Source organism: Cervus canadensis, chromosome 9 (genome assembly GCF_019320065.1).
Source record: "Cervus canadensis isolate Bull #8, Minnesota chromosome 9, ASM1932006v1, whole genome shotgun sequence".
Taxonomy (NCBI): Eukaryota; Metazoa; Chordata; class Mammalia; order Artiodactyla; family Cervidae; genus Cervus; species Cervus canadensis.
The window spans coordinates 54,487,130-54,500,808 of record NC_057394.1 but is presented as its reverse complement, the minus strand read 5'-3'; the positions used below and the strand labels follow the sequence as shown (position 1 = coordinate 54,500,808).

At 35.3% G+C, this 13,679-nt stretch overlaps 1 non-coding gene across 1 annotated transcript; it reads right to left on the bottom strand.

Moving 5' to 3' along the window:
- Positions 1–11,419: 11,419 nt before the first annotated feature.
- LOC122447698 lies at positions 11,420–11,583 on the bottom strand. Its single transcript, XR_006271355.1, has one exon. It is a non-coding gene; the product is annotated as a U1 spliceosomal RNA (small nuclear RNA).
- Positions 11,584–13,679: the final 2,096 nt, after the last annotated feature.

Here is a 13,679-nt window from a genome sequence, read left to right as displayed (position 1 = left end):
CTAAAGGAGATCAGTCCTGGGTGTTCATTGGAAGGACTGATGTTGAAGCTGAAACTCCAATGTTTTGGCCACCTAATGCAAAGAGCTGACTCATTTGAAAAGACCCTGATGTTGGGAAAGATTTAAGGCGGGAGGAGAAAGGGACGACCGAGGATGAGATGGTTAGATGGCAACACGGACTCAGTGGACTTGAGTTTGGGTTGGTGATGGATGGGGAGGCCTGGCGTGCTATGATTCTTGGGGTCTCTGACTGAACTGTGCTGATTCAGTAAATAAATCCAACTGCAGTCTAGGTTATTTTACTATGTATGAATATTTCTGTACTTATTTTATCACTAACTCTCCTAAACCTGAGTAAGATATGCATTATACAATATATATTGAACGTCTGTGTGAAATTTAGCAACACCAAAATAGTGTTTTATGTGTGTACATGCCCAATCTCTAAGTCATGTCTAACTCTTTGTGACCCTGTGGACAATAGCCTGCCAGATTCCTCTGTCCATTGGATTTTCCAGGCAAAAATACTGGAGTGGGTTTCCATTCTCTTCTCCAGGGGGTTTACTTATAAGTAATACTATTTTAATATTTTGCTTATGTTTTATAGCCAGTTTAATGAAGTTTGTCCCTGTCTTTTGAAGGGGGCAAATAATAGTACCACAACTGAAAAGTTCAGCTACATAATGATATATTATTATTAAGAGTAAAATGCTAGGTACTTCAATTCTTAAAAAAAAAAAATGTATTATATTAGTGGTAAAATATAAATATTACACTCTGGTTTTGAACACAAAACATAAATTTAAAAGTTTCGTTTTCTTCTGACAAATGGAGACTATGATAGTTGTGATTTGATGATGAATCTTTCATGGCCAATGATGTCAGTCTTTTCCCATGCATGTTGGCCATTTTCATGTCTTCTTTGAAGAAATGTTTGTTTAAGTTCTTTGCCCAAATTTAATTGTTTTCTTTTTTCTTTCTTCTTGTTTTGGTCTTTTTAGCTGTCAACTTGTAACAGTTCTTTGTGTATTCTGGGTGTTAAACCCTTACCAGATATATGATTTTGAATTATTGTCTCCCATTCTAGAATGTATGTCTTCACATTCTTGATAATATCCTTTGATGCATATATTTTTTTTTAAATTTTTATAGAGTCCAATTTTATATTTATGCTTTTCGTGTCAAATAATAAAATTCATTGTCAAATCTGATGTTATAAGGATTTATCTCCACATTTTCTTCTGAATTTAATAATTTTAGCACTTATGTTTAAGTTATTAATCTATTTTAAGGTTTTTTTTTTAATTTTGCTATTGTTTTCATTTTATTTTGTTTGCATATAGAGAGAAGTAGGTGTCCAACTTTTTTTTTTTTTTTCTTATTGTTACAAATTATTTTAAAATTACTTGTTGAAAACACTATCTTTTTCCTGTTGACTAGTTCGGGCACCATTGCTGAAAATCATTTGTTCACAAATATTTGGGTTTATTTTTTAGATGCTTTATTCTATTCCATGTCTTAATATACCTATGCTTAAGTTAGTATTTTATGTTAGTACCAGAACTGATTAATTACTTAAACTTGTAGCAAGTTTTGTAAACAAGAAATGTGCATGCTGCTACTTTGTTTTCATTTATAAATATAATTTTGGTTATTAAAAAAACAATTGGTTATTTTAGGTCCCTTGGAGTTTCATGTAAATTTTAGGATCATGATTTGTCTTTCTGGAAAAAAACAAATCTAAAATTGTGATAGTGATTAAACTGGATCTGTAGCCTGCTTCAGGAATATTGCCATCATAGTACTCTAAATCTCCTGTACATGAACATGAGATGCCTTTGCACTTATTTAGGAGCTTTTGTTTTTTGTTTTTTCAAAAATGTTTTGTGGTATTCAATGGCAGATCTTTCCTTTTTACTTAAATTTATTACTAGGAATTTTATTCTTTTAGGTGTTATTTTCAGGTCAGTTTATTTCTCTCCCTTGGTTCTTGTCTTGTTGCAACAAAGATTTGCAATGATGTATTAGTTACAGCTCCAATGTATAGGATTGCTTGGCTCCTGTCTCTTTTGTAGAAATGATTCCAAACAAGAGACTGGTTACAGCTCAGTTACAGCTCAAGCAGATAGATCTTCTATTAGACAGTCAGCAGATAGTACACTCCCAAGATGTGGGAGTGAGCTGACCCCAAAGGAGTGGTACAATCCCTGCTGGCTTCCCTTTTAATGATCTTTGTCTTCTCTTCTTGGTTCTGCCTTTTGAAAAATGCAAGTAGGCATATGCTCAAGACCAATCAGGGAATTGTCTGGGCACATGCAAAATAGGACTTTTACATATTAATCTAAGTGATCATGGACTGAGAGTTTTAATTGACAGGTACACAACAACAGGCTCTACTGGGCATGTCCTTCCCATAATTTAGTCTGTTATAATCAGATGTATGTATGTATAGAATATTTATGAACCCTTAATGGATTCAGTTCAGTTCAGTTGCTCAGTCGTGTCCAACTCATTGCAAGCCCGTGGACTGCAACACACCAGGCCTCCCTGCCCTTTATTATCTACTGGAGTCCACCCAAACTCATGCCCATTGAGTCGGTGATGCCATCCAACCATCTCCTCCTCTGTCATTCCCCTTCTCCTCCCCCCTTCAATCTTTCCCAGCATCAGGCTCTTTTCAGATGAGTCAACTCTTCACATCAGATGGCCAAAGTATTGGAGTTTCAGCTTCAGCATCAGTCCTTCCAATGAACACCCAGGACTGATCTCCTATAGGATGGACTGGGTGGATCTCTTTGCAGTCCAAGGGACTCTCTAGAGTCTTCTCCAACACCACAGTTCAAAAGCATCAATTCTTTGGCACTAAACTTTCTTTATAGTCCAACTTTCACATCCATACATGACTACTGGAAAAAACATAGCCTTGACTAGATAGACCTTTGTTGACAAAGTAATGTCTCTGCTTTTTAATATGCTATCTAGTTTGGTCATACTTTCTTTCCAAGGAGTAAGCATCTTTTAATTTCATGGCTGCAATCACCATCTGCAGTGATTTTGCAGCCCCCCAAAAATAAAGTCAGCCACTGTTTCCACTGTTTCTCCATCTATTTGCCTGAAGTGATGGGACTGAATGCCATGATTTAGTTTTCTGAATGTTGAGCTTTAAGCTAACTTTTTCACTCTCCTCTTTCACTTTCATCAAGAGGCCCTTTAGTTCTTCTTCACTTTCTGCCATAAGGGTGGTGTCATCTGCATATCTGAGGTTATTGATATTTCTCCCAGCAATCTTGATTCCAGCTTGTGTTTATCTAGCCCAGCGTTTCTCATGATGTACTCTGCATATAAGTTAAATAAGCAGGGTGACAATATACACCAGGATTACTATTATTGCTATTATTATTAATGGATTACTAGCTACCTAAAGTCACTTGAGGACACAGCTGTGCATCAAGGGTGTATGTGCTAGAACTTGGAGAAGCCCCTGTGGTTAGTTTGTATCCACTGATTGCCTAAAGCATGTATGCAGGAGATGGAAAAAATCTCTGTGATAATTTTTGTAGCAAGTACGTGAGCTCTCTTGGGCCACATTGGGCATGTCTGAAGTGGGGTTTAGAGATGATCTTGCATCCATTTTGTCTAGGTCATCCTTTGTTGTTCATGTCTATCTTCTTATTTAATACTCTTGTCAGTAAAATTGTCTTTTTAATTTCCTTTCCAAATTTTTCACTGCAGTGAAACACAAGTGATTTTTGTACACTGATATAATCTCAAGCTTCGCTCAATTTGTTTATTAGCACTGGTAGTTTTTTCCTGTTTATCTGTGATTTTCAATATACATAATCATGTCGCTTGTAAGTAGAGACAGTTTTACTTCATCTTTTTCAATTTGGGTGCCTTATATATAATTCTTCCTTAATCTCTCTGGCTAAAACTTCAGAACAATGAATAGCAGTCATGAAAGCAGTGTCAGATCACAAGGTTAAAGTGTTTAGTCTTTCACCGTTAAAAAATAATGCTGGCAATGGGCTTTTCATGTGGACCCTTTATCATGTTAAGAAAGTGTCCTTCTATTCCTAATATGCTGTGTTCTGTAATTATGAAATAGTGTTGACATTTTTCAAAATATTTTTGGCATGTATTGTAATGATCAGGCTTTTTCCCACCCCCACCCTTTTCTCTTAGTGTGGTTATTGATTTCCTTTTTATGAAGCAACCTATGTTCCTGACATAAATCACATTTGGTCATGTGTAGCCCTTTTAATAAACCATCAGTTTCAGTTTGCTAGTTGCTTGTTTTTTTGTTTGTTTGTTTGTTTCTGTATTCATAAAAAGTACTTTTATTTATTTTTGTGATTTGTTTCTGGCTTTGTTATCAAGGTAACATTGGCTTCATAAAATGCATTGAGAAGTGTTTCCTTTACACCTTTTGTAATTTCTAGAGTATGACTAATTATTCTTTACTTATTTGGTAGAATTCAAGAATGAAGCCATCTGGTTCTGGACTTTTATTTATTGGTAATTTTCTAAATTAGTGTTTAATCTCTTCTTGTAGGTCTGTTGAAATTTTCTATTTCTTCTTGGTCAGTTTTTGTAATTTATGTGTTTCTAGGAATTTTTTTCATATCATCTGAATTATCTAATTTGTTGAACCACTGTGAATACTATAGTTTTATAATCTTTTAAATTTCTTTAATGCTATTAGTAATTTCTTCACTCTCAATTCTGATTTTATCTGCATATGCCTTTTTTTTTAGACAGCTTAACTAACATTTTATTATATTGATTGATTTTTCTCCTGAGAATAATCATTTGGTATCATTCAGTATTTCTATTTTCCTATTCTTCCTTTCCTTTATATCTACTTTAAATTTATTATTTTCTTCCTTGTATTGTCTGGGTTTAATTTCCCCTCTATTTATAATTTTAAAAGGAAAGGTTTAGCTTATTAATTTGACATCAATATTCTACCATAATATGGAAATTTACAGCTTTAAATTTCCATTTAGGACTGCTTTCAGCTACATCTAATAAGATTTGGTATCATATTTTTGTTTGTTTGTTTTATTTCATCTTGATATATATTCTACTTTTTTTCTTGTGATTTATTTCTTGCTCCATTGGTTATTTAGAAACATGTTGTTTAATTTTCTGATACAAGTGAATTATCCAAATTTTCTTCTATTATTGATTTCTAATTTAAGCATATTGTTGTCAGAGGAGATACTTTGTATTATTTAAGTTCTTTAAACTTATCGAGGCTTGATTTGTGGCAAATCATATGGTTTGTCCTGCAGAATATTCACTTGTAACTGAGAAGAATGTGTCATATGCTGTTCGTGAAACAGTCGGTAGATGTCCATTAAATTAGGCAATTTGTAGTGTTGTTCAAGTTTTCTGTTCCTGTATTGATCTGCAACCTAGGTATTTTGACCATAAATGAAAATGGGATGGTTAAAACTCCAACTATTATTGTTGAATTCATGTGTGCTCAATTGCTCAGTTTCATCTGACTCATTGTGACCCCACGGACTATAGCCTGCCAAATCCTCTGTCCATAGAACTTTCCAGGCAAGAATACTGGAGCAGATTGCCAATTTCTACTCCAAGGGCTCTTCCCAATCCAGGGATCAAACTTGCATCTCCTGCATCTTCTGCATTGGCAGGCAGATTTTTTACCATTTGAGCCACCTAGAAAGTCAATTATTGTTGAATTGCATGCTTGCATGCTATTGCTTCAGTCATGTCTGAGTCTTTGTGACCCTATGGACTGTACCCCGCCAGGCTTCTCTGTTCATAGGAGTTCCAGGCAAGAATACTGAAGTGGGTTGCCATGTTTTCCTCCAGGGGATCTTCCGACCCAAGGATTGAACTGTATCTCCTGTGTCCCCTGCTTTTCAGGCAGATTCTTTATCCACTGAGCTACCTGGGAAGTCCTATTGTTGAAGAGCCTATTATATTTTTCAATGTTTACAGTTTTTGCTTCATGTTTTGGCTCCGTCTTTAGAAGTACTTTTAAAAATATTTTTTGTATCTTCCTGATGAATCCTCTTTTAATTTTAAAATATCCTTTATCTGTAGTAGTATTTTCTTACTTTAAAGTCTGTTTTCTGATAATAAGATTGCCACACCAGTTCTTTTTGGGTAAGAAATCAAGAACATATATTTAAATTTGAGAGAACCAACAAGATATTAAAATAAAATAAAAATAATACTGGGAAATTTAGGAATACTATCCATTAAAAACATGGCAAAAATATAAATAATATTTTAATCAATATGTTGGCAGGAAAGGAGGGACATAGAAAAATTGCTATGCATGGCAAATAGTGAATAATTTGCATAATGGTATAAATATCCCAGCCATATCAATAATTGAATTAAATATGCTATGAATTTCTATTCCAATTAATTTATATTCCAAGTAAATGGCAATGACTGTTGGAATGGACACAAAGAAAAACTCAACTTTCTTCCATTAGCAAGAAATTCACTTTAAACATAAAGATCCAGACCAATTGAAAATAAAAGAGTTGAAAAATATATAAGCATGATAAACTTAGAGTGTGTTTTTAGATCAAACAAAATAGATTTCTGGAAAAGTTGAGATAAAGTGAAATATCTGGATAAGATATTTGTTCACCAAGAAATGGTAACATTCACAAATATTTGGGCCCTTAATAAAAGTGTTTTAAAATTCCAAAAGCCAAAACTGACAGAATTAAAGGGCAAAACAAAAAATTACATAGTACCCTACTTTCGGTACTTGATAATACAACAAAACCAACAAAAAAAAGCAATCTAAATAATTATGTCAACACATCTGACATAAATACATATATTACAATTGTGAAATAATTGTAGAACATGTTCTTTTTGAATGCATGAGATCTTGAAAGAATATACAGCATAACAGACCACAGCGAAAGCTATTAAAAGGATCTCAGTAAAATACAAACATATAATTATTTGCCTAATCAAACTAAATTAAATTAGCAAGCAATTGAACCAACAATCTATAAGGAGTTCCACATATCTGACAGTTAATTAGCACACTGGCAAATTTCACACAGGTCAAAGAAAAATCACTCAAGATGTGTCAAAAATGTGTGATTGAATGATACTGATAATACAATGTATCAAAATGTGTTATATACAACTCACATGCTACTTAAAAAAATTTACATCTTTGAATCCTTATGTAACAAATGATATAAATATTTAATATTCAATTCCACCTTTAAAAGCTTAGCTATTAAGAATCAATTCAATTTACAACATCATCAAAAATAATAAATGCTTAGGAATAATCTTAACCAAGGAGGTTAAAATTTATATACTGAAAAATAGAAAATATTGACAAGAGAAATTAAAGCAAATATATAAATACAAAGACAGTCAGTGCTCATAAACTAGAATAATTTGTAATATTAAAATGTACATATTTCCCAAAGTGATCTACAGATTCAGTGTAATCCTTATCAAAATCTCAGTGGCATTTTTTATAACAATAGAAAACACCGTTAAGATGCACATGAAGTCCCAAAAGATCCCTAATAGCCAAAGCAAACTTTAGAAAAGATAACGAAGTTGGAGTCATCACATTTGCAGTTTTAAATTTTATCACTAAGCTACAATAATTGAAACAGTAAAACACTGGCATTAAAACTGGTATGCAGGTCAATGGAAGAGTAGAGAGACCCAAAACAATTTCACATGTATATAGTCAAATAATCTTTGACAAGAGTGTAGCGCCAACAAAATAAAATAAACATGGGATAGTCTCTTTAAAAACTGGTACTGAGAAAACTGATATTCACATACAAAAAATTGAAATTGGATTATATTGCACTATGTACAAATCAATTCAAAATGAATTAAAGTCATAAATGTAAGCTGTAAATTTAAACTCCTAGAAGAAAACATAGATAAAAAACTTCATGGTATTGGTATTGGCAATGATTTGCTTGTTATGACATCAAAAGCATAAAGTAAAAATAGTCAAGTAGGACTATTTCAAGCCAAAAATCTTCATCACAGCACAGAAAGCAATCATTGCAGTGAGAAGGAAACCTGAAAGATGGAAGAAAACGTTTGCAAATTAGATGTCTTATAAAGGGCAAATATTCAAATTATATAAGGGATTCATACAGCTCCATAGCTATAAACAACGTGATTTTCAAAAAGTGCAAAGAAACTGAATAGACCATCTCCAAGAAGGACTAAGAAAGGCTAACTGGATTATGAAAGATTTTAAAATCATTAGGGGAATGCAAATCAAAACCATCACAAGAAGATATTATCTTATAATTGGATGGCTACTAACAAAAATCCAAAAGGTAACAATTGTTGACGAGGATGTGGAGAAACAAATCCCTTACACTATATATCTAAAGAAATTGAAATCAGAATCTGGAATAAATACTTACACTCTCATGTTCACTGTAGCAGTATTCAGAATAGTTAAGGCAAAGAAACAATCTAAATGTCCACTGATGGGTGAATGACTGAAGAAAGTGTATCATATACATGCGAGAGAGTATGTATCCTTTAAAAAGGAAGGGAATATTGTCATTCAGGACAACACAAATAAAACTGAAAGATGTTATATTAAGTGTCTAGGGCATTAAGCTAGACACAGAAAGACAAATACTCCAATATACCACTTACGTGATGAGTCTAAACTTGTCAAACTCTTCTATGAGTAGAATGATGGTTGCCAAATGAGGAAAAATAAAGAGGTATTAGTCAAAGTGTACACATTCTCAATTATAGAAGATGAATAAATTCTAATGACCCTCTGTACAGCACAGCTCATATAATTAATGATATTGCATCATATACTTAAAAATTTGTGACATAGGTAAATCTTATGTTATGTGTCCTTATGACAAAATAACCACAATAATAATAGTAATAATAGAGAAGCAAGCAGTGGGAAAATTTTAGAAGTGATGAATAGGATTAATGCATAGATAGTGGTAATGGTTTTATGGTATATATATATATATATACATATACATTTATCTTCAAGTTCACCAAACTTTATACATTAATTATGTATCATTTTGTATGTGAAATTAATTTTTTAAAAAGCATCATAAGCAGAAAGCAGGAAATAAGATATCACATAATGAAAAAGAATTTAATGAAGAAAGTTTAGTATCTTGCTATCAATTTAAAATAGACCCAAGTGTTTGTATACTTATATACACATATAGGCTGATGTAAGTAACCCTCATGGTTAAGCACAAAGCAAAAATCTTTGATGGATGCATAAAAAATAATGAGACTGAATCTAAGAATAAACTCAAAATCATCAAACCACAAGGATGCGGAGCAAAGGAAGAAAAGAAACAGAGCTACACTGGAAATGAACCAGAAAGCAATCAACAAAATGGTAAAAATGCATACCTTTCAGTAATTGCTTTACATGAAGATGCACTAAATTCTCTATTTAAAAGACATAGAGTGGCTTCATGAATAAAAAACAATACTCATTTATATACTGCCTATGACAGAGTTGTTTCAGATGTAAGGATATACACTGAAAACTAAAGAATGTTTCCTGCAAACAGACAGCAAAAGGAAGCTGGGGTAGCTACACTTGTATTAGACAAAATAGACTTTGAAACAAAAATGGTAATAAAAGACAAAGATGAGCACCACATAAGGATAAGGTATTCAATTCAGTGAGAAGATATAACATTTGTAAATGTTTATTCACTCAACATAGAAGTATCTAAATACATAAAGCAAGTATTAACAGATCTAAATGGAAAATTCTAGAGCAATAGAGTAATCATATGATACTTCAAAAAAATACCTTTAATTGTGGATCAATGAGATAAAAGATTTATAGGCTCCTCTGACTTTATGTTGAATCTATTAAACAATGTGGTTACAAGATTGAAGTGGAGTAAAAGTGTGAGTTGCTCAGTTGTGTCTGACTCTTTGCGACCCCATGGGCTACAGATGGCCAGGCTACTCTGTCTATGGGATTTCCCAGGCAAGAATGCTGCAGTAGATAGCCATTCCCTTCTTCAGCGGATGCTCCTGACCCAGGGATCAAACTAGGGTCTCTAGCATTATGGGCAGACTCTTTACCAATTTAGCCATCAGTGAACAAAAACGCTAGGTGAGATAATAATGCAGTGGGCTTTTGAAAAACCCAAATTTACTGCATGGCTCTATTTATACATAGATTTTTTTCAAAAAATATACTGGATATTCAATACATCTGTGACAATTAAAAAAAATCTTGAAGATGAACCCGTGGTTTAGAAATATCAAAAATTTAAGAAAAATTTAGGCATGTCATACATGAGTGATATATATATGCAGATGATATGCTCAGTCATCTGTAACTCTTTGCAACCCCATGGACTTCCAGTCCATGGAATTCCTTTCCCTTCTCCAGGGGATATTGCCAACCCAGGGATTGAACCCAGGTCTCCTGCATTGCAGGCCGATTCTTTATCAGCTGAGCCACAAGGGAGGCCCACTTAATAACTACTACTATAAAATACACACAAATCTATTGTTATCTAAAGTTAAAATTTATCAGACTTTCACACACTTACAAACTGTACTTTGTGCTATTTGCAGCCTAAAAAATGTAAGCAAGCATAAAGAGGCAGTATCAAACCATAACTATATAAAATTAGCTGTAGTACATACTGCAGTACTGTAATGATCACATAGCCACGTCCTCTTGCTACTGTGGTGAGCTCAGATGAGGAGTTTGTCTTACCAGTAAGTTGCATATGGAAGTAAAAAGTGATCTCTCTCAGTTCTCTTGTATTTTTCATTGTATTCAGTGCAATAGCACAAACCTTGAATAACAACAGTGAATTGCACTAGGAATGTTGAAAGTGCTCCCAAGAAGCAGAAAAAAAGTCACAACATTGCAAGAAAATGTTTGATTGCTTGAAATGTACCATAGATTGGGGTCTATGGCTGTAGCAGCTGTGGTTGCCCGCCATTTCAAGAAAAATAAATCCACTATAATGATCATTACAAAGAGGGGAAAGGAAATATGTGGAGCCTTCAATGCAGCTATGGCAGCAGACACAAAAGCCCTGTGCTTTTTGGAAAATATCTTTATGTCTTGTGTTGAAAATGCAACCTTTATGTGGATGAAGGATTGTCATAAGAAAGGCATACCTACTGAATTTAATATGCTTTAAGAAGAATCAAAATCATTATATGAGAACTTACAAAAAACAGAATGAAAAATATGATGTAGGAAAATTTAATGCCAACTAAGGATACTTTGATAAAGAGGTTTGACTTTAAAAATGTTAAGGTAATAGGCGAGCAGCTTCTGCTGACCAAGAAGAGCAGAGGTGTTCACAGACACCATTAAAAACATCACTGTGGAGGAAGGATATCTACATGAACAGGTTTGTTTTTTTTTTTTCAGGGGAAAGCGCGAACGCAGTCCCCCACTACCACAAATTATGCAGTCGAGTTTCCCACATTTGAGGAAATCGCAGGGGTCAGCACATTCGGAGTGCAATGGATAAGCCTCGCCCTGGGAAAACCACCTTCGTGATCATGGTATCTCCCCTGCCAGGTAAGTATGAACAGGTTTTTAATGTAGAGGAAATTGCCCTATCCAGAGAGAAAAATGTCATGAAGGACATTTATTAGTAAAGAAGAGTAGTGAACAAACACCATGATTTAAAGAAAGAAGGTAAATCTAGAGTGTTGAGCCAAGGCAGTCCAGTATATGATAAGAACTGCCCTTATCTGTAAAGCTGCTAACTTTCAGCCCTTGAAGGGAAATGATAACCAACTGCCTGTCTTTTGGTTGTCTGTGTCAGGAAGCATTTAACAAGAGGCTTCCTGTGTGCTGTTTTGGATCTATCAGGAACCCTCTGGCCCTCATTGATTCCTGAATATTCAGGAATTAAGAGGAGAGGCACGCCTTTCCCGGGGCTGAGGAATCTAGGCATTTCTCATTACAGTGATAAGTACTCTCTTCCTTTTTATGAGCCAAACAGTAAAAGGTGATTGTTTGCAACTCTTTCTTTGACAGGGATCATCGGATGTGTTGTAATTCTGGAATTTTAATCGTGGTCTTTGCTGAGAATAACCACCTTGTAAGACAGTATATATGCCCACGCCATGTTGATTAAAACACCTTTGCTCCATCAGAGTTTTGGTCCCCGTGTCTTTCTTTCTATTCTCTCCTTCTCTCTCTATTTCTGGCTAATTCCTTGGAGCGCGGAGGCCCGCTGAGTTCACTTTCCTGCCCGGGCTTCTGAGCCCCTCTCGAGAAGGCGCACTGGTCCTTCACCCACTCCAGAGGGCACCTCGTGCCCACATGCAGCAGCGCGAGCCCTAACAACAGGACTCTCTTGGCTTTCCGCGGAAACCAGGGGATGTCAGCCTCTTTCTCTCTCTTACTCTCCAGGCCACCAGCTTCCGGCCCATTAAAGGACCAACAGTATGTGCATGCGTGCTAAATCTCTTCAGTTGTGTCCAACTCCTTGAGACCCTATGAACCATAGCCCACCAGGCTCCTCGGTCTATGGGATCCTTCAGGAAAGAATACTGGAGTGAATTGCCAATGCCTGAACAAGGAGAACATTAGTCCCATCACTGCTTTGTCCCTGATGTCAGGAAGTACCTTGCCTGTCTAGAAGTGCCTTTTAAAATTCTTTTGATATCGGACAATGTCCCTGGCCACCCAGAATCCTATGAGCTCAAACCTGAAGGCATCAAAGTGGTCCCCTTGTCCTGAAACACAGCTTTGTAAAATTCTGCTTCACAATCAGGCATCGCAAGGGACTTTATGGCTCATTACATGTGATACTCTAAGAAAAGGATTGTAGACTCTAAGGAAGAGAACTCCCATAGGGAGAACATTATGAAAGCTTGGAAGGACTACACCATTGAAGATGCCATTATTGTTACAGAAAAAACTGTGAAAGTCATCAAGCTTGAGATATTAAATGCCTGCTAACAAAACTGTGCATGATACTGCTCATGACTTCACACAATTCACTACAGAGTCAATTAATAAATTATGAAAGACTTATGGATATTGCAAAAAACAATAAGGCATGAGGTGAAGAGTTTCAAAATGTGGATCTTGAGGAAATTAAAAAACTAAGAGATACCCTCTCAGAGGAATCAACAGAAGACTGCTTGATGGAGCTGAGCACTTCCAAACCAATGAGAAAGAGGAAAAAGACATAGAAGAAGCAGTACTTAACAGAAAGCAAATTGATATTAGACAAAAGGCAGAAGGGTTAACATTATTTGAGATTGCTTTTAACTTCTTTTATGACCGGGACTCTTCTATGATATGTGTGTTGCAACTAAAGTAATTGGAGGAAGGATCTGTACTGTATAGAAATATTTCTGGCTTCCCAGGTGGCAGTGGTAGAAGCCCGCCTGCCAGTGCAGGAGATGCAAGAGATGTGGGCTAGCTCCTGGGTGAGGACGATCCCTTGGAGAAGGGTGCGGCACTCCCCCTCCACTATTCTTGTCTGGAGAATCCCATGGACAGAGGAACCTGGCAGACTGCAGTCCATGAGGTCGCAAAGAGTCAGACATGACTGGGTCGACTTAACATGCAGGCGTGAAGAAATATTTTCTGTGATTACAGTGGGTATGCTTGCCTATTCTGTCTTCTCCTCTGCATCCTTCAAAAAGATCAACCCCTCCTC